Source organism: Schistocerca nitens, chromosome 4 (assembly GCF_023898315.1).
Source record: "Schistocerca nitens isolate TAMUIC-IGC-003100 chromosome 4, iqSchNite1.1, whole genome shotgun sequence".
NCBI classification, from domain to species: domain Eukaryota; kingdom Metazoa; phylum Arthropoda; class Insecta; order Orthoptera; family Acrididae; genus Schistocerca; species Schistocerca nitens.
Window position 1 is genome coordinate 554,249,291 of NC_064617.1, and position 21,908 is coordinate 554,271,198.

Consider the following 21,908-nt stretch of genomic DNA (forward strand, 5'->3'; position numbering starts at 1 on the left):
ACGGATTTATGGACAGCCCTGCAGGATTCATGGAGTCAGTCGCTTCCAACACTGCTTCAGATGTTAGTCGAGTCCATACCACATCGTGTTGCGGCACTTCTGCGTGCTCGCGGCGACCGTACACTATTTTAGGCATGTGTACCAGTTTCTTTGGCTGTTCAGTGTAGTTTCCGGCAGGCATTATATCTTACACGATCTAACTAACATTTCTTTGCTAGGAGAAGATTCGGCTTGTTGAGGGAAGATCACTCAAGGAGAGTCGCTGTCGAATGAGAGTGAACTAGGAGTATTATCACTAGAAAGGCTGTAGGTAAGGAAATCCAAGGTCAATAGAATGTCTAAAGTCAACAGAAGTAAAGGTCACATTTTAGGAAAACTTTCTCAACTCATTCTACCATTTTTCAACTCAGACTGGTATAGTGTTACGATTCCAATCACTTCAGTTTTCATTATATCACGCTGTTTTCTGAAGAACTTAATGCGAATGGGAAGCCGACTTTGTTTGCTGTATAGGCTAGATTCCTTTCATGCGGCTAGTTGCGCGATCCGGTATTCTACGACGAAAATAAAAGTTTCATATGCCGCGAGGAACGCAAGTGCTACATTTCCTGATCAGAAGCATCGATCAACGCCAGACAGGCGCACAATAAACGTTTGCGCGAAATATGCGAGCGAATTGCTTTTTTCTCGTTTTATTCTTTTTTGCATTAAACGAGAAACAATCTGAGATAATTGAAAAAGTGTATCAGCATATGATATTTTACATATCATTTCGCGAAGTTTAATCTCGTAAATTTATTAAAAAAACCAGAGAAAACTTCATATTTGTTGGAGGTCGATAGGACAGTTGCGTATTGTAGCACGAATAACTTGAACCGTTGTCATACCAGATTGTTTACTTTCGTCACGCGGCTCTAACGCCGGATCACTGTGCCACATGACAGGCGTTCATATGGTGCTATTCTGAAATAGTTCCTAAAATTTTATTACAGATTATGATCTTGTAATGCGTAACTTTCCTTGATAATGTTGTAGTGTAATCCTTGAATAACTTTTCAGCAATTTAAGTTTTCCACTAATGTACTTTTAACTCCAATTGAGGTTTATAGGAGGAAATCTCTATTGACACGACAGTCTTTCATTGAATGTCTATTCTCATGAGTTGTAGACGTACGCTAAAATAATAAGCAGAATTAAGTCGAGCAATCACTCACATATCTGCGTCTATTATTTTATCTTAATAATTACAGCAACAAGCCACTTTACTACGTGTTTTTATTTAAGCTAATATGTATTTCGGGCATTCACCCATCTTCAGTTCGCATAGTATATATTTGGGTATGCAGATAGTTACAACGTCGAAAGCTACTACACTTCGCGAATTGTTGCTTAGGATGTGTTGCTGTGTACTTACTTTCTACTCTGCCTGTTGTTATTCCCATTCTCGACCTTACAAATGGGGCAGAAATACTTTTTTTTTACTTTTATTTTACTCAAATATATCTCAATATCCATCATGTTGCCGACTGACATCTTCGTTTACATCCAAAAATACGTCTGTTATCATCCGTTACTTTTGGTTACATGTTCTGCTAAGGTCAAATTTACATTTTGCTTACAGTCTCTGTATGACTGAAAAGAAATAAAATTTAGTGCGACTGTGCTCTGTACTCTGTATAGTTAACAGCTGCATTAGAGACTGTTTAGGTTATATCGTATATTATAAAAAATAATATAGTATATTTCATATAGAATTAATATTACTTTTTCCTCTTTCTTCTCTCACATTTGGAGTGACATTTATAAACAACGTTTGTAAACAATAAACGCAGAACAACAGATTTACATGAAGTAGTGCTTGGTGTGTGATCGTATGAGCAAGTCATCGAATTTCCTTCATTAAATGTTGTTTGGTAGCTCGGTTTTGTCATTTAGAATGTAATCTGGGGTCTCTACATGCAGGGCAAATGTTATTTGCTTAAGTTTTTTAAACTAAGGTCATCGATGTGTTCCCGGGATCGTTTGTTGCAATTTCTTCCTCTTTGTCCTCTTTGTCTCTGAACATGAGTTACAGTTAAGTTTGTATGTTCCTGATCGACTGTATGGCTTGCTGTTATTTTCAGTATTGTGGACGGCTTTGTCCTTAATTTGATTGTTTGTTAAAACTGATTCCGAGATTTGTTCCCTAGAAAAATTTTGCTACTTTGTGTGACAGTTTCCTTAAGAGTGGCATGCTAACACATTTTTTCTGTTAACAGTGACGTGGTGTTATTTTGTGTTGGTTTTTCTTTGTGGAAATTTATTTTATTATTAATTGGGCTCATCTATTAGTTCTAGGCTGTGGCTATTATTGTAAGCAATTACTTTATTGGTGTTTAGTTCATGAGTTTGTTCATCTGCTTCTAACGGGATATTGTACATTCTGCTGATAATTTCTCTGTGTAAAGCTGTTTTGTGCTTCTAGGGGGGGGGGGGAATGTCTGCCGTTGGAGCTACTTATGGAGAGATACAAGAAATTTAACCTTTGACCCTCTGGTGTTCAACGGTGAAGATGATATTCTGGTGCATTACATTCATTTCTTTTGCGAGGTCCTTCATTTCTTCTGCAGTGCCATCAAATAAGATCAATAAATAATCGACATGTCTGTTATAATATGTTATTTTGTTAACTATCTGGTGCTTCTCTTCAAAGAATTGACATTCTATATTATTTACGAAAATATCGGCCGAGTAAACTGGAAAGGCAGCCACCCATAGCTAGGTCATCTTTTTGCTGGTACATTTTGTTATTTAGAGAAAAGTAGTTATGTGACATTATTAATGTTAACAATTCAATGAACTCATATTTCCAGCGAGGACAAGTTTTCGTGCTTAAGCAAGTTATTTTCAGTTATTTTATTCTTTCGCTGACAATTTCCATTTAGAAACCGAGAGCAACCTAAGTAGTGTGTGGTTATGTCTGCATGCGTAAGTGTGCTTAATTTAGCAGTTGGGCAAGTAGTATCTAATTGAGCACTTAATGTAATATAAAATCACAGGAAATGAATGGAGCGACAAGGCGAATAATATTTGCACAACGATGGTGTTGTCTCAGAGGGTCTTCAAAATATCACAGGTCTCAGTACGTTTCGAGAGTTACTTAAAAAAATTCTGGGCATGTAACCCATTTACTCAGTCGTTTGTTATAACTTTATAGTTTTATTATTAGTTTCTGTTCGATTGTGGATTGTAACATTAAATATCTTTCTTTTTATTGATTCTGAGAACATATTAACTTACGTTTTTTTCTCAAATGATTTCCTGAGTGACATTAATCTGTAATTGTTTTAATTATTGGTTTCTTGTAATGTTGAATTTCATATGAGGGTATGAAATATTTGAAGATTGATATTTAATGCTGTGAATGCTATTTTCCAGTGTTCCTAAAGAGGCCGGCCGGTGTGGCCGTGCGGTTAAAGGCGCTTCAGTCTGGAGCCGCGTGACCGCTACGGTCGCAGGTTCGAATCCTGCCTCGGGCATGGATGTGTGTGATGTCCTTAGGTTAGTTAGGTATAATTAGTTCTAAGTTCTAGGCGACTGATGACCTCAGAAGTTAAGTCGCATAGTGCTCAGAACCATTTGAACCATTTTTTTTGTTCCTAAAGAATCAACACTCACGCACTAACTAGTTTCACAAGGTATTGTGTTTCATGTGTAAGGAAGTCATTTTATCTTCAAAAATTCTAAGAAACATCTCGTGATGAAATGTGGGTTGGGGACACATGTGAGGACACTTAATTATGAGTAATATTATTTTTCTTCCTCTTCTTTCCATGTGTTAACTCTTTGCTGCTTGACGGCTTTTGTTCTATACTATTAAATGTAACTATGCTTTATTTTCATTATATTTTCCTACACATTTATTATCGACATATAGTACTTGATTTTGGACGAATGGGTATTTCAGTTTCATGTAACAGTTTTTGTTGTTGTAACTATAATAAACGGAACAGCCATACGAGAGGAAAAGAGCGAGTGATAGTTAGTCTGGAATCGAAGAGTGTGAGTGCGTGGGAGAGTTGGCGTGGAATGCGGATGGGTGTCGTGTCGGAATGAAACTTAAGTAATACCGAACATTTACATTCCGAATACGGAATGGACTTAACACTGCCACGAACATCTTGAAAAGAAAACATCAGACTGATTCAAATAATAGAGTTTCGTGAAATTCTGCAGACTCCACTACATCTACATCTACATCCATACTCCGCAAGCCACCTGACGGTGTGTGGCGGAGGGTACCCTGAGTACCTCTATCGGTTCTCCCTTCTATTCCAGTCTCGTATTGTTCGTGGAAAGAAGGATTGTCGGTATGCTTCTGTGTGGGCTCTGATCTCTCTGATTTTATCCTCATGGTCTCTTCGCGAGATATACGTAGGAGGGAGCAATATACTGCTTGACTCTTCGGTGAAGGTATGTTCTCGAAACTTTAACAAAAGCCCGTACCGAGCTACTGAGCGTCTCTCCTGCAGAGTCTTCCACTGGAGTTTATCTATCATCTCCGTAACGCTTTCGCGATTACTAAATGATCCTGTAACGAACCGCGCTGCTCTCCGTTGAATCTTCTCTATCTCTTCTATCAAACCTATCTGGTACGGATCCCACTGACGAGATATACGACGGTGATAGTGTCTCCGATAGACTGTGACACCAACTGCAAAAACTGGTTAGATTTACGTTTTCCATTTGCAATCTAAAATGATTTCACGCGCGTTAATACAGTAAAAGTAGCTATAAAACGGTTAGACAGTTTCCTACACAACAGTATTATGCATCAGATTGTGAGTTTACTGGTGTGATAAGTGTAGCAACAACAGACTAACTGCAGTTTCGTTATCCACGGGTTAACGTGATGTATGCACGCGTTAAAAATTGTGGATGTGACCTTAACAAGTATATTATGTGACAGAAGTGTTACCGCAGTGCAGATATGTACGCTAGTGAACGACAATACTATGTAATTGCTTCCGACCGGTACATATCTCTACAGAAGTCGACGAAGCAATATTACCGTCGCCAAATGGATTATGCACACGTCAAGAGGATGTAAGAGCTGCATTTTAACATTGACGGATTTACTACAATGTAGACTCTGCCAGCATCACCTAACTTGACATCGGACGAAAGCAACATTATAATGTTAATCGTCATAAACCTCTCTCTCCGTAAAGACTCTGAAAGCAGTTCAGATATTTTAACATAATTTTATTGTAACTAATTTAATAAAATTTTTTTCTTTTGGTAAATGTAGTTTTATAAAAACTAGATTCAAGAATAATCCGTGTTGTCATTGTTTGCATATTACTTCTCTACCACAACTGCTTGCCGACTTTTCTTGTTTTAGCTTTTGTTTGCCGTTATAATTACGCATCTTCACATGACTTTTGGGGATGTGCTTCGGCATTCGTGTTTTCAGAGAATTTGCCATATATAAACATTATGTTTCGTAAAATTTGTGCGAGCTGTGGCGTCTGGCATAAGGTTTCAGACTGCTACCGTTTAGAGTGAATTAGGCTATTTTTTTCTGAGGGAAGGTCTAAACACAATAGGAATTTCAAATCTGACATTTGTGCGATTACAGAAACTTATGTTAACTTTTTTGGAACACATCATTTTCCAACATCCTCGATATCACGAGTGATCACGTTGCGGGCACGTGACACGGTAGCAAAAGTATGTAAGTGGAGTACACATGAGTGGGGGAGAGGGGGATTGGGATGAGCGGAGGGAGGGGGGAGGGGGCGGGTCACTCTAGAGAAGATATGGGTTGCAAATGGGGAGATCCAATGAGATAAGCGACTTTGACATAGGACAGATTATTATTACGAAGCTGGTCGAATGTTCACGTGCTACTGTCATGGGCATCTATGGAAAGAGGTAGAAGAACAGTGAAACTACCACTACGCGCTAAATAGCTTGCAAGTCCACGATACTTCACAGAACATGGGGTTCAGACGCTTTTGTGCTCTGTGACGTAGAATAGACAGTGATCTGTGGCGACTGTGTCGAAAGAGCGCAATGCTGGTGCACGCACAAGTGTTTCAGACCGCACCGTTCATCGTAGATGAACATGGAGCTCCCCTGCAGACAGACTATCCTACGTGTTCACAAATTGACCGAACGAAATCGTCAATTACGACAGCAGTGGGCACTGGATCACGATCAATTGAAAAATGTCGGGTCCTCGCGTGAATCACATTCTTTCTACACTAGATCGACGGTCATCTTCACTAATGCCGTCGAGGTGAACGGTTGCTCGATATGTGCAGCGAGCCATAGACGTTGGCTGGTGGGAGCAGTATTATGCTACGGGAGACATTCTCCTGCGCTTGAATGGGACATGTGGTAGTAATCGAAGACAGGCTGACAGCTGCGAACCACACGCGTCCCTTCATGCTTGACGCCTTCCCTGACGACGATGCCACCCTGCAGCCGTGTAATCGTTCGTGTTTCCAGGCTTCTTGACCGTAACTGTGTTACAGTTACCTGAGGGGCATTACGGTGAAGTCATGTTGGTGTCTCAGCGACCAAATTCGCCTATTGTTAACCCTATGGAACCCGTCTGGGCCGCTGTCGGGCACCGTCACCCTGTAGGCAAATCAGCGGTCCGTTATTTACGCGAATTACATGACCTGTGCGTAGGCATCTAATGCCACAGACCTACACAAACTTACCAACAGTTGAATCCTTGATACGCCGAATTTCTTTCCAAACATGCACAAAGAGGCTATTAAGCAGATGGTCATAATGTTTCTTCTCATCATTGTAAATGTATACTCCTTTAGGTCAAAAGTATTTTATAATTCGCTTTGGTGGTACTTTATTCATTAATAACATTACTCAGGCATTCAGTCAGTGTTCGTTTATTTGTGGAGGAAACTATAAGCATACCAAAGGACGAAGAATACTCAGTTGATGTGAGACAAGCTCTTTTGTGTGCTCTGTAGAAGGAAAAGTCGCAATTTAGTGTTGCTAGGCACTATAACAAATCACGACAGCTAATACGTGTGTGTGGGATCATCGGTAAAAGCAGGAAGAAACAGTATCGAAAAACGAATATCGTCCTCGAAAAACAATGGAGGACACAACGATTTGTGAACAGTTTGCTCCTGGTCCAAGAAAACCGGCTCGACAAATAAGGGATGATCAGGAGCAGCATCATGGACTGAACCTACATGTCTCTACAGTAAACCGTCACCTAGTAGAGGGTGATTTAAATACCAAGTAAATCATTCATAAATTCAAAAATAGGAATGCCAGGAAAGAAACATCAAACTTGGAATGCTACAGATTGATATACGGTTTTATGGAGTATTCGAAGTGAATTTAAAGTATTTTCTTCCGATGGTGCGCAGTATATATATGTCAGCCAAAAAACCAAAGGGACAACAAAATGTGCCAGGTACCGAGACGTGTGGTTGGTCCTGTAGCTTAAGAAGAAGGCAAAATGGATTGTTTCCGGTACAGTGACATTTCAGAAAACAATATGATTCCACGTAATAGCAACAATTCAAAACTAACCTCTGGCCATTAAAAAAATTATTTTGAGATCAAAATTCAAACTTTTGGAGTGGCAAAGCCAGAGCCCAAATATAAATCCAGTTGAACCCCTCTGTGATGCATTGCATCGTCGTGTTCATCGTAGGAGCTACTCAAATAAGGATCGGATTGATGCTGCCTCATTCGACGAATGGTCAAAACTCCCACTTCACCTATTAAAAAGTCTTGAGGATTCAGTGTCAAATAGGTGTGCACCTGTGATCAAAGCCCATGCGTATGGAACGAAGTACTGATTTGTTCTTCAGATTCCGAAATAGTTTTGTTTTATTCGTACTTACTTACACCTACAAATTACTTTCGAGGCAGAAGAATTATTACTTCTGTTTTGATATAAGGTACTTTTGTTTAAACTAAATTTCGTTTTGTGCTAAATCTCTGTACAGAAAAGGCAATGTCCCGACTGACCGACTGACTCACTCACTGAATCACCATAGCCGATCCCAAACGACTTTGGACAGAAACTAGAAATTTGCAGAGGCGCCGTTGAAAAAGGGATTTTTTTTAAACTGCATCGATCAGATGAGGGAATAGAGGATGAAAGATTTTTTAGAAATATGTCGTTTTTAGCAGTTCTGAACCTAGGACTATTAAAATTGATGTTTGGTTTCTCGGTCAGAAATAAAGAAATACGTGAGTCAGCATTTTTGGAAATTTAATCTGTATGGGGTGAAACAGTGGGTGGAAGTGTCTTTGAAAATAAATCATTATTAAAGAATTGCTAAAGTATTTTTAAAGCTACATTTACGGAAACCGATGTTTGGCTCCTCGGTCGGAAACAAAAAAAAATCGTGTTTGAGTGCTATAGAAAATTCAACCCCTAAGAGGGTGAAATAGGGGGTGAAATGTTTTATCAAAATATTTAATTATGGAAGCACTTTTAAAGCTAAATATATTAAAATCTGTATTTGGTTTCTGTCTTAAAGGTGAAAGAATATGTGTTTTATTGTTCTGGGAAATGAAATCTCCAACGGGATGAAATAGGGGATGAAAATTTATAAGAAAATATTTCGTTTTAATACTAAAAATTTAAAGATAATTTATGAAAACTGGTATTTCAGTTGTCGGTTACATACAAAGAAATATGTGTTAGGAGGAGAAAGATTCTACGGAAATATCATCATAAGAACGCAAAAGGCATTATTAACAAAACAGTCGATTCCAGCAATCACAATCGGTTTTTAGTCAGAAGTGCATACGGAGAAGACCATAACTCTGTTGCCTTAATTAGCGTGAAACGTTTCGATGATGTTGCAATTTGTGAACATCATAAAAATTAAAGAAAAGATCTGTGCAGACGACACAGTCTGCGCGAGCAAATCAGCGGGCACTAAACTAGTGGATTATAGCTGAACACTTTTCAATTATCTACTGGCAGTTTTTTCTACTACAGACGTATCTTTATGTAATTGTAGCAAATGCTTTCTGCAAAATACTTTTGATCGCTACTGTACCTTATACAGATTGTTCGGAAATTCCCGTTAGAAACTTGTAGGACTGGTAGAGAGGAGTAAATGTATAATATTTTGATTAGGAACCCACGTCCGGCCGAAATGTCATCCAAAGACACTACAGAGCTTCGTAGTTATAGGCGCCGGCACCTGTAAATATATGTATGTGTATAGGGTGACACCGTGATGATGTTACAAACTTTCAGGGATAATGGATAGATGTATCAATCTGAGATAAAGGACCTTGGTTCGAAAACGAACGGAGCGAAAGTCACAAGCCAAAATCATTCTCATGCCTCTGACAGTGGAATACATGTACTGGTACTGTTCTTGTTAAGAGTGTTGGGTATGTAACTTTCTGAGATGGTAGTATGGATCCAAACAAGAAAACTAAAGGGTCTAGTAAACATACTTTAAGAGCTATGAGAACTTGTTCAGCAGATGAGATATGTCTCACAGTAGCGATGATGAGAAGTGCTGATAGCTCCTCAGTTATGCTTTTCAGAGCCCACGTTTACTACATATATTTTCTTGATTTGGTCCATACTACTACGTCTGAAAGTTGAGTACCCAATAATCTCAATCACAACACGACCGGTACTTGTATTCCATTGTCAGAGATTTCAGAATAGTTTTGTCTTATAACTTTTGACTCCTTCGTTTCCAATACAGGGAACTTAAGTCAAACTGCTACATTTCTCCTTCTCTATTATCCTTCAAAGTTTGTAGCATCATCATGGAATCAACCACTATATATACATATATTTCCAGGCGCGGGAGCCAATACGTTTGAGGCTATGTAGAGTCGTGGATAATGTTTCCGGACATGGATGGCTACCCAAAATATTAAGCAGTCACTCCTCCCTACAAGTCCTGTAAGTTTGTAACAGGAATTTCCGAACACGCTGCATTGTACAAAACTGCTACATTTCCCGCCAGTGGAACAGGTTCAGCGTGACTTCTCTGTGATCCCGCAGTGGTCAGGAGCTGCTCGGCTAGCCAGTGCCGCCTACCTGTCATGGTGAGAGGGCGAGGCGCAGCTGGCGGTCCGCGGCGGCTCGCTGCTACGTCGCGCAGTGGGGGCCCGCGCGGCCGCGGCTGGCCGGCGCCCGGCGGGAGCTGCCGCTGGCGGCGCGCGATGCTCTGCTCCGCTGTTGCCCAGCTGCGCCGAGCCAGCGTCGACCACGGCCCGCCCTGCCTGGCCTGCGGAAGGAGGACACAGCCGCTCCAGCACCCACTCGACTAGCTGACACAGCTTCGGAATGCACAGAAACAAGAACTCAGACCAAAAAGGTTCTCAGGTGACACTACCAGTCGCAAAACTTGCTGACTGCTGTATTACAGGGTGTTACAAAAAGGTACGGCCAAACTTTCAGGAAACATTCCTCACACACAAAGAAAGAAAATATGTTATGTGGACATGTGTCCGGAAACGCTTAATTTCCGTGTTAGAGCTCATTTTAGTTTCGTCAGTATGTACTGTACTTCCTCGATTCACCGCCAGTTGGCCCAATTCAAGAAAGGTAATGTTGACTTCGGTGCTTGTGTTGACATGCGACTCATTGCTCTACAGTATTAGCATCAAGCACATCAGTACGTAACATCGACAGGTTAGTGTTCATCACGAACGTGGTTTTGTAGTCAGTGCAATGTTTACAAATGCGGAGTTGGCAGATGCCCATTTGATGTATGGATTAGAACGGGCAATAGTCGTGGCTTGGTACGTTTGTATCGAGACTGATTTCCAGAACGAAGGTGTCCCGACAGGAAGACGTTCGAAGCAATTGATCGGCGTCTTAGGGAGCACGGAACATTCCAGCCTATGACTCGCGACTGGGGAAGACCTAGAACGACGAGGACACCTGCAATGGACGAGGCAATTCTTCGTGGAGTTGACGATAACCGTAATGTCAGCGTCAGAGAAGTTGCTGCTGTACAAGGTAACGTTGACCACGTCACTGTATGGAGAGTGCTATGGTAGAACCAGTTGTTTCCGTACCATGTACAGCGTGTGCAGGCACTATCAGCTGCTGATTAGCCTCCAGGGGTACACTTCTACGAATGGTTCATCCAACAATGTGATAATCCTCATTTCAGTGCAAATGTTCTCTTTACGGATGAGGCTTCATTCCAACGTGATCAAATTGTAAATTTTCACAATCAACATGTGTGGGCTGACGAGAATCCGCACGCAATTGTGCGATCACGTCATCAACACAGATTTTCTGTGAACGTTTGGGCAGGCATTGTTGGCGATGTCTTGATTGGGCCCCATGTTCTTCCACCTACCCTCAATGGAGCACGTTATCGTGATTTCGTACGGGATACTCTACCTGTGCTGCTAGAACATGTGCCTTTACAAGTACGACACAACATGTGATGCATGTACAATGGAGCTCCTGCACATTTGAGTCGAAGTGTTCGTACGCTTCTCAACAACAGATTCGATGACCGATGGATAGGTAGAGGCGGACCAATTCCATGGCCTCGACGCACTCCTGACCTCAACCCTCTTGACTTTCATTTATGGGGGCATTTGAAAGCTCTTGTCTACGCAACCCCGGTACCAAATGTAGAGACTCTTCATGCTCGTATTGTGGACGGCTGTGATACAATACGCCATTCTCCAGGGCTGCATCAGCGCATCAGGGATTCCATGCGACGGAGGGTGGATGCATGTATCCTCGCTAACGGAGGACATTTTGAACATTTCCTGTAACAAAGTGTTTGAAGTCACGCTGGTACGTTCTGTTGCTGTGTGTTTCCATTCCATGATTAATGTGATTTAAAGAGAAGTAATAAAATGAGCTCTAGCGTGGAAAGTAAGCGTTTCCGGACACATGTCCACATAACATATTTTCTTTCTTTGTGGGTTAGGAATGTTTCCCGAAAGTTTGGCCGTACCTTTTTGTAACACCCTGTATTTGTTTAGCGACATGTATCGAGGTGATACCGCATCATCATCCTGTAGTGCCGTTACAAAAACATTTAACGTAAGTGTATACAGACGCTAAAGTTCCTTTACAAGACTAGTGCGATCGGCCTTTGGAGAGATAGAAGTGTAATCTAGTAAAAGGCGATGTCACTTTGTATATTGGTCTGCTGTTCACATTAAGGTTTTTAAACTGTCATTCACTTTGTTCTTGTGACGTGGCAGTCTTCTTGTGATGTGCTGAGGTGTCACTATTTCCATGGCTCTCTTGGACTTCTTCGGCATTGTTCACGTATTTTACAGTGTGGCTTTAAAACATGCTAACACAAAACAAATTAGCAGTCCAGAAAACAAGATAGAAGTCGAAACAAGACTAGTTTCGATTTGACTATCGATATGTAGATCTTGGTGTTGTCAGCAGCAGTATCAACTGTATGTCTTATTCTCGTATCAGTGGTGTTGGCTGGCGTAATATATTAGAAAAAGAGCGACGATGACAATTTTATAACACAAATGACAGTATAAAATCTTTTTATTTCTAGAATTATATAGATATTCCTGGGATGTATACTCATATATAACCTTAAACATCATGTACGTGCTATTTTAAGAGAACTGAATTGAAATTCGTAAAGAAGAATGAATTTTTGAACTTCATCATTTCATCTAGGATCTCATTTTTCGACTTATTGTTATGAATGAGAATTTACATTTCTTCCAAGATGTCCATTCTCCACCTCCTTTCAAAAGTACACAGTACTTTGATGTCGTTGTCTGTTATAACACTCTGCCCTGTTTCACTGATGTGTTTTGCTATAGCGGACTAATTACCTTTATCCAGTCTGAAACAGTCAATGTGTGTGTGTGTGTTTTTTTTTTAATTTCTTCTCGTTTGGCTGTTGTAGTATTCGTTGCAACGATTACACGTAATTTTATAAATTCTTTATTTGCCCAGTTTCTCTGTAGGCTGTATGATGTGATGCACCAGTTTCTTTCTTAAGGTGTCGTTGGCAAAAGTGATACTGATATCAGTCTTTTTAAATAGCTTGCTACTTTGTCTGAGGTGACTGCTGAATATGGCATCGTTGTATGCTTAGGTTTTTGTGTCCTCACCACAATCACACAAAGAAATTTCTCTATGGATGAATGAATAAATAAATAAATAAACAAAAGCAGTAATGTAGAGAAACTGTGTACACTTACATTAAATGGTTTTGTAATGCCACTATAGCCTGATGACGACATACCAGCTAACTATATAATTTAGTAGTCAAAAAATTTTCTGACTGGTAGCGGTATTTAGAAATCTTTTCATATTTTTCGAACAGTCATGGTCGATTAATGGTCAATATGGCTTCAAATTTTGAAAAAAAGTTCTACATCTACGTGATTACTATGTACTTCAGTCAAGTGCCTGGTAGAGGGTTCATCAACCACATTCATGCTATTCCTCTACGTATGTACTCTCTAACATCGCGTGTAAAAATCGAACACACAGATCTGTCTATGAGAGCTCAGACTACTGTTATTTTATTATGATGATTACTTGTTCCTATATCGATGGGCGCCAATAAAATATTTTCGAATTCTGTGGAGAAAGTTCGTGATCGAAATTTCATGAGCACATCCTGCGGCAACTAAAAACACCTTTGTTTTAATGATTGCACCCCAACCCGCCTATCACATCCGTGGGACTCTCTCCCGTATTTCGCGATATTGCACGACAAGCTGCCCTCCTTCGAACTTTTTCGATGGCCTTCATCAATTCTATCTCGTGTGGATCCCATACCACGCAGCAATGCTCCATGGGAGAGGGCGGACGAGCATGGTTCATGCAGACTGTTTAGTAAATTTCTTCCATTTTGTAAGTATTCTGCTAATAAATCGCATCATTTAATGCGCTTTCCCTAAAACGTTATCTATATAATCGTTCCAATTTAAGTTTATGTTCCTTCACCAAAAAAGACGAAGTAAATATTCCATAATTTGAATCAAGAACATTTGCCAACATGGGTAACTTAGAAGCAGGTATACTCGGACTAATGAAGCAACTTAAATCACTTAATAAAAGCAAGTCTTCCAGTCCGGCCTGTATACCAATTAGATTCCTTTCAGAGTATGTTTGTGCTACAGCTCCATACTTAACTATCATATACAACCGCTCGCTCGACGAAAGATCCGTACCCAAAGACTGGAAAGTAGCACAGGTCACACCAATATTCAACAAAGGCGGTAGGTGTAATCACTGAATTATTGGTGCATATCATTAACGTCGATATGCAGAAGGATTTTGGAACATATATTGTGTTCGAACACCTCGAAGAGAACGGTCTGTTGACACATAGTCATCACGGATTTAGAAAACGTCTTACTTGTGAAACACAAGTAGTTCTTTACTCACGCGAAGTGCTGAGTGTTATCGTCAAGGAATTTCAAACTGACTCCGAATTTCTAGATTTACAAAAGGCTTATGACATCGTCCCTCACAAACGGCTTGTAATCAAATTGAGTGCTGATGGAATACATACTAACGCAACTACATTCGTGATTTCCTGTCAGAGAGGTCACTGTTCATAGTAATTGACGGAAAGTCGTCGAGTAAAACAGAAGTGACTTCTGGCGTTCCCCAAGGTAGTGTTATAGGTCCTCTGCTGTTCTTTATCTACATAAACGATTTAGGAGACAATATGAGCAGCCGATGATGTCGTTTATCGTCTAGTAAAGTCATCAGATGATCAAAACAAATTACAAAATGATTTAGAAAAGACATCTGTGTGGTGCAAAAATTGGCAATCGATCCTCAGTGCTAAAACGAATCCGTCAAACATCTGTTACGCGATAAATCAATCAAATCTAAAGGCCGTAAATTCAACTAAACACCTAGTAATTAAAATTACAAGCAACTTAAATAGGAAAGAACACACAGAAAATGTTGTGGAGAAGGCAGACCAAAGATTACATTTTACTGGCAGGACACTTAGAAAATGTAACAGATCTGCTAAAGAGCCTGCCTACACTACGCTTGTCCATCCTATTTTAGAGTACTGCTGTGCAGTGTGGGATCCTTACCATGTAGGATTTACGGAATGCATTGAGAAATTTCAAAGAAAGGAAGCACATATTGTATTATAGCTCAATAGGGGAGAGAGTGTCACTGACATGATACAGGATTTGGAATGGACGTCACTGAAACAAAGGCGTTTTTCATTGCAGCGGAATCTCCTCACGAAATTTCAGTCACCAGATTTCTCCTCCAAATGCGAAAATGTTTTGTTGAAGCCAACCTACATAAGAAGAAACGATCATCATAATTGTTCGAAATTGGAATAATAGAGAATTATTGTGTTCGATGAATACTCTGCCAGGCAATGAAGTGCGATTTTTAGGGTATCCATGTAGATGTAGATGTAGAAGTTTTTCGTAATTGTATTCTTAAGAATTTAGTTGAGTTCACAACCTTTAAATTTGTATTGCTTATTATCAAAACAAAATATAGCGTATTCCGTTCAGTGCTCAAATGGATGATTTCACTCTTTTCGCACCATACAGATACGTTTTCTAAATCATTTTAATCATCTGGAGACTTTACAAGACGGTAAATGGCATAATCTGCAAACAGCCGGACAGGGCTGCTCACATTGTCTCCTAAACCGTCTATATACATCAGGAACAGCAGAAGGCCCTTAACCCTTCATTGGCAAACGCCAGATATCACTTTTGTTTTACTCGATGACTTTCCGTCATTTGCTATGAACAATGACCTTTCTGGCAGGAAATCATGAATTCAGTCGCACAACTGAGACGATACTCCGTAAGAACACAGTTTCATTAGTAGTCGATTGTGTCGAACGTTGTCAAAAACCTTCTGGATATCTAAAAATATGGAATCAATTTGGCATCCCTTGTCGATAGCACTTACTGCTTCCTGAGAATAATGTGCTAGTTGTGTTTCACAATAACGACACTTTATGGATCCATGTTAGCTATTTGTCAATAAATCGTTTCCTTCGAGAAAATGCATAATGTTTGAACACAGTATACGTTCCAAATCGACATACGTGGTATGGTCTCCGTCGATCCAATGTGGATTTGGGACAGCGTTTGATCAAATATTTAACAAAGAAATTCGCCAAATAGCTGTACAAATTGAGAAGTTCTTTTATTTTATTTTCGCTACTAGTTTCGGCAATTCATAATGCTATCTTCAGGCCCATAAATTCTCAAGTTGAACGGTTGTTTGGCGAATTCCTTTTTAAAAAAATTAGTGATATGGGTATGAAATTCAGCGGACTACTCCTGTTTCCTTTCTTGGATATTGGTATAACCTATGAAACTTTCCACTCTTTCGGTATCGAGCCTTCTCCTAGCGAGTGCTTGCATATGATTAGTAAGTATGGACCTAGTGTTTCGGCATACCCTGAAAGGGACCTAACTTGAGTACTACCTATACTGGAACGCTTACCTTTATTAAATGATTTAAGCTCCTTCGCTAGACCGAGGTTATCAACTTCTGTTCTTATCTACTTAGCAGCTGGTCTTGACAAAAATTCTAGAATATTTTTCTTCTTTTGTGAAAGAATTTCGGAAAGACGCGTTTAGTATCTTTGCTTTAGTGGCATTGTCATCAGTAACATTGTCATTGCTATTGCGCAGTGAAGGTACTGATTGAATCTTCTTGCTGGTGTACTTCACATAGAGCAGAATCTTTTTGGGATTTCTGTCAGATTTCGAGACAGATTTTCGTTGTGGAAAATATTAAAAGGATTTCGCACTGAGGATCGTGCTGTGTTTCTAGCTTCTGTAAAATCCACCAATTTGGCGAAATATGTTCTTTTAAATTTGGCACGTTCTTTTAAATTTTACATGTTTTTTTTCGTTGCTTCTGAAACAGCGCTCTGATGTGTTTTGTGTATCATGGGGGGATTGGTACTGGGAGGATTGGTACCATCTCTTCTTAATATATTTGGTATATTCACTCCCACAAGACATTAGGCAAAATACCGTGAGAGACAGCCTCTAGTCTTGATACCGGCTTCGCCGATGGAGAATGTCCACAAGGTTCTTTGAGTATACCGTACAGAGCTGAAGCCCTTCTTTTATGATTAGATCCCGCTGAACTAGACACTGTGGGGATGTTGATGCTATGTTTTACAAGCTACTCGAAATAATCCCAGAGATCTTGTACTCCCGATTGGTAATTCAGCGGGCCAGGCGAGATGCGACAGGACGCCTGAGAATTTGTCGAAGCAGCAACAAAAGCGTACAGTCTTTCGAGGAAAGCTATGGTCATCTCGCAAGCCAGGTCCGCAGCTCGTGGTCTAGAGGTTAGCGTTGCTGCCACTGGATCACGGGGTCCGGGATCGACTCCTGGCGGGGTCGGAGGTTTTCTCCGCCAAGGAACTCGGTCTTCATGCTCTCCTCATCATTTCATCATCATTCAGGAAAATGGCCAGACTGGCAAGTGAAGAGATTGGGAAATTGTAAAGGCGCTGATGACCACGCCGTTGAGCGCCCCACAAACTGAAATCATCATCATCATCATCCTCGGAAGCCGGGAGTGTAAACGGCAAACTCTTCATGGAGAAGCAGGGGAAACACTCGGTCACCGAGAATGGTAGCCAAAATGAGTGAGCTCGTGTCATGATACGAAAAACACTACCAGAACATCACACATCATCCCTTGACTTGGCATATAGGCTCCCCACACTGCACATTAGACGCTTTATTGGTCATATGGTACACTCAGCGGATTGCTTGTTTTTAAGAGAGCCATAATCGCTACTCGTACGACACGGATCCAGTTAGCTACCAATTGCAATGTTGCTGGGCCTCTTTAAAACGTGCTGCTTTGTGTGCCGTTGTCAGCAGCGGCCTCCTGCTAAGCACCTTATCCAACTACCCACTGCAAGCAGTTCCTCACGAAATATTCGCTGAGATTCTGGTTAAGACTGACCTGGATTCACTAATAGCAGCAATATGTGTGGGGTTTGAAATCGATTCGAATTGACAAGGCGTGACGCTCGTCTTCAATCATGGCCTATTAAGATCTTTTCATGGTCGTTATTACGTTGCTTCACATCGCTGTGAAGTGTACACCGTTCCTTGTAGACACGCCGAAGACACCACCTTCATACATCAGCAAATTGGGTAACTTCATTAGGATCTGTCATGGACATAAACGAATACGATCATTCTGCCATTTTGTCACGTTACCATGTAGATTCAACTCATTGTCGGGCTTGGTAGTGGTAAAGCGCGCGCATGGGAATCGAAAGGCTGATGAACCCAATACCGGTCGGACTACGGGTTTTTCAGTCTGTCTTCTCACCTAGCACTCACCTCTGGGTGATGTGGAGACTCGCCAGATACGATACGTTATCAGGATTCCACGTTAAACTGTAGGTACCCAGATGGATAATTAAGAGACTTGCAACAAGCCATTGACTCACACAAAACTATCATCACTGCCCTGATGCCATACAACTGACTTCCATGTACACACCACTTTACTACTATGACTTCCGTCAGTGGTTGAGGGTCACATACCGCCTAGTAAACGTTTACATCACGTGCAGCGCTCCAAACAGACCAATGAGCCATTTTAAAAGAGTGATTAACATCTTGCCGGGTGGGCCTAGTTTATTTATTTTGTAACTCCTAAATATTTTACGCATTGTCTAAGAATGTAAGCTAATGAAGACGAAGGATAAACTGCAACAATAAGTAAACAAATTTCAGCACCATTAGTTTTTCTACAGCAGACAGTAAATACACACATCAAAAAATGTTTTGCTTCACCTCGGTTCCGAGAGTTCCGGAACGGTACAGAAAATCGGAATAGAGATCAACATAAACATCATTTCCGCCCTTTTTATTGCTCATGACAACCACACATTGCATGTTGTGCCACCATACAGCGAGACCTTCAGAGGTGGTGGTACAGATTGCTGTACACACCTGTACCTCTAATACCCACTGGCATGTCCTCTTTCATTGATGCATGCCTGTATTCGTCGCGGCATACTATCCACAAGTTCACCAAGGCACTGTTGGTCCAGATTGTCCCACTCCTCATCGGCGATTCGGCGTAGATCCCTCGGAGTGGTTGGTGGATCACGTCTTCCATAAACAGCCCTTTTCAATCTATCCCAGACATGTTCGATACCCGGCCAGGGTGGCCGAGCGGTTCTAGGCGCTACAGTCTCTAACCGCGCGACTGCTACGGTCGCAGGTTCGAATCCCGCCTCGGGCATGGATGTGTGTGATGTCCTTAGGTTAGTTAGGTAAAAGTAGTTCTAAGTTATAGGGGACTGATGACCTCAGAAGTCCCATAGTGCTCAGAGCCACTTGAACCATTTTGAACATGTTCGATAGGGTTCATGTCTGGAGATCATACTGGCCACTCTAGTCGAGCGATGTCGTCATCCTGAAGGAAGTCATTCACAAGATGTGTACGATGGGGGCGCGAATTGTCGTCCATGACGACGAATGCCTCGCCAATATGCTGCCGATATGGTTGCACTATCGGTCAGAGGATGGCATTCACGTATCGTACAGCCGTTATGGCGCCTTCCATGACCACCAATGGCGTACGTCGGCCCCCCATAATGCCACCCCAACACAGCAGGGAACCTCCACCTTGCTGCACTCGCTGGACAGTGTGTCCAAGGCGTTCAGCCTGACCGCGTTGCCTTCACACACGTCTCCGACGGTTGTCTGTTTGAAGGCATATCCGATACTCATCGATGAAGAGAACGTGATGCCGGTCCTGAGTGGTCCATTCGGCATGTTGTTGGGCCCACCTGTACCGCGCTGCATGGTATCGTGGTTGCAAAGATAGACCTTGTAACGGACGTCGGGAGTGAAGTTGCGCAACATGCAGCCTACTGAGTCATAACACATCTTCCTGTGGCTGCAGAAATACGTTATTCAACATGGTGGCGTTGCTGTCAGGGTTCCTCCGAGCCATAATCCGCAGGTAGCGGTCATCCAATGCAGTAGTAGCCCTTGGTCTGAATGAGCGAGGCATATCATCGACAGTTCCTGTCTCTCTGTGTCTTCTCCATGTCCGAACAACATCGCTTTCGTTCACTCTGAGACGCCTGGACATTTCCCTGTTGAGAACCCTTTCTGGCACAAAGTAACAATGTGGACGCGATCGAACCGCGGTATTGACCGTCTAGACATGATTGAACTACAGACAACACGAGCCGTGTACCTCCTTCCTGTGGAATGACTGGAAATGATCGGCTGTCGGGCCCTCTATGTCTAATTGGCGCTGCTCATGTGTAGTTGTTTACATCTTTGGGCGGGCTTAGTGACATCTCTAAACAGTCAGAGGGGCTGTGTCTGTGGTACGATATCCACAGTCAACGTCTATCTTCAGGAGTTCTGGGAACGAGGGTGATGCAAAACTTTTTTGAAGTGTGTACATTTTATAATAAAATATGGCTACAAGTCCGTTGGAAGCCAGAGAATGATAGCGTTAAAATATCGATATCTGATAACGAGACCGTACGGCGATCAGAATTTTGAATTATTTTATGTTCTGGTGCATGAAGTTTGGGAATAAAACATCAATCCACCAAGTCTCTTCGATACATCTCTCAATAATTGTCTAGAAAATAGACTTTAAAATTTTCCGATTCTTTGTAAAATCCTAACGAAGGGACATTAATTCAATGAACCGCTTGGCTGTGTGGTAGATTTCTCGCCTGCCAAGTGGGTAATTACGGTTTCATTCCCAACTCTGGTAAATTTTTAAACAGAGGTGCATTTTCTACTAGCATTTCTATGAAGCTTAAGACACATTAGAGATGAGAAAATCCAATTTATAAATTTTAAATTTAACAGCCTTTATTATTTCCATAAGAATCGTTAATTAAGAGTTTATATTTGCAATGGGCACTGGATTATAAAGTGCGATATTTAACTAGAAATAATATGTTCATTTCTCATAAAAAGTATCATGAGATATGTGTTAACTTACATATATTTGATGAATTTCAATTTGAATGACGTACGTACTTAAACTGAGCGAATAAAAAACAAAAAAGTGTTCACCGAAACGAAACTCAAACCAGTGATCGAGAGATTACTAGTCTCTAGCATTACTGATTTTTCTGCATCTCTGTGTATTTTACACTTCACGGAAATGTTAGTAGAACATGCATCTTTGTTTAAAAATTTGCATCGCACACGAATCGATCCCAGACCTCCCACATGGCACGCGAGCATTCTACCACTGAACGACGTTGCTTGTACGACCAAGGAACCTTCTGCCTCTAGTGGCGATTCGAGGAAATGTGCTGATGTCGGCTGGTTGCCAATGCGTGTGACTTGACGCGAACTTATAGGCCTATCGCCATTCATATATCACCATTTATAACGAAATAAAAGATAACTTTTACACGCACGTTCTCAGTAAATAGTTGACTACATACGCAGAGTAAAATTTGGACAAGTCGTATGAACCATAGAAATCTACTTGTGATTATTGATAATCAAAGTGATGTCAAACGCGCACAATAGTTGTGATACTAGGTGGGCAAACAGCATAATTGCCCATGATGAGAAACTGTACAGCTGTGGACATCAGAGATGACGCAAGGGAAAACTTCTCTCCCATCTGTTCAAATGTAGGTTTATCGAAGGAAATAGCAAAGTATCTTGCTCCCCGCACAGCCACACAATAGCTATGTCTTATATCTGTACATTTTTTAACAGTAAAGTAAAGGCAGAGAACAGGTGCGAATATGTTCACGCAGTTACAAATGGTTCAAATGGCTCTGAGTATTATGGGTTGGTTCAAATGGCTCTGAGCACTATGGCACTTAACTTCTGAGGTCATCAGTCCCGTAGAACTTAGAACTACTTAAACCTAACTAACCTAAGGACATCACAAACATCCATGCCCTAGGCAGGATTCG

The 21,908-nt window shown here is 41.1% G+C and overlaps 1 long non-coding RNA gene across 1 annotated transcript in view; it reads right to left on the bottom strand.

Moving 5' to 3' along the window:
* Nucleotides 1-10,193: 10,193 nt before the first annotated feature.
* The window catches only part of LOC126252962 (uncharacterized), a 503,805-nt gene continuing 492,090 nt past the window's right edge, over nucleotides 10,194-21,908 (bottom strand). Inside the window, exon 3 of the long non-coding RNA XR_007545871.1 lies at nucleotides 10,194-10,250. This is a non-coding gene — a long non-coding RNA (uncharacterized LOC126252962). The remainder of the gene's footprint in view (nucleotides 10,251-21,908) is intronic.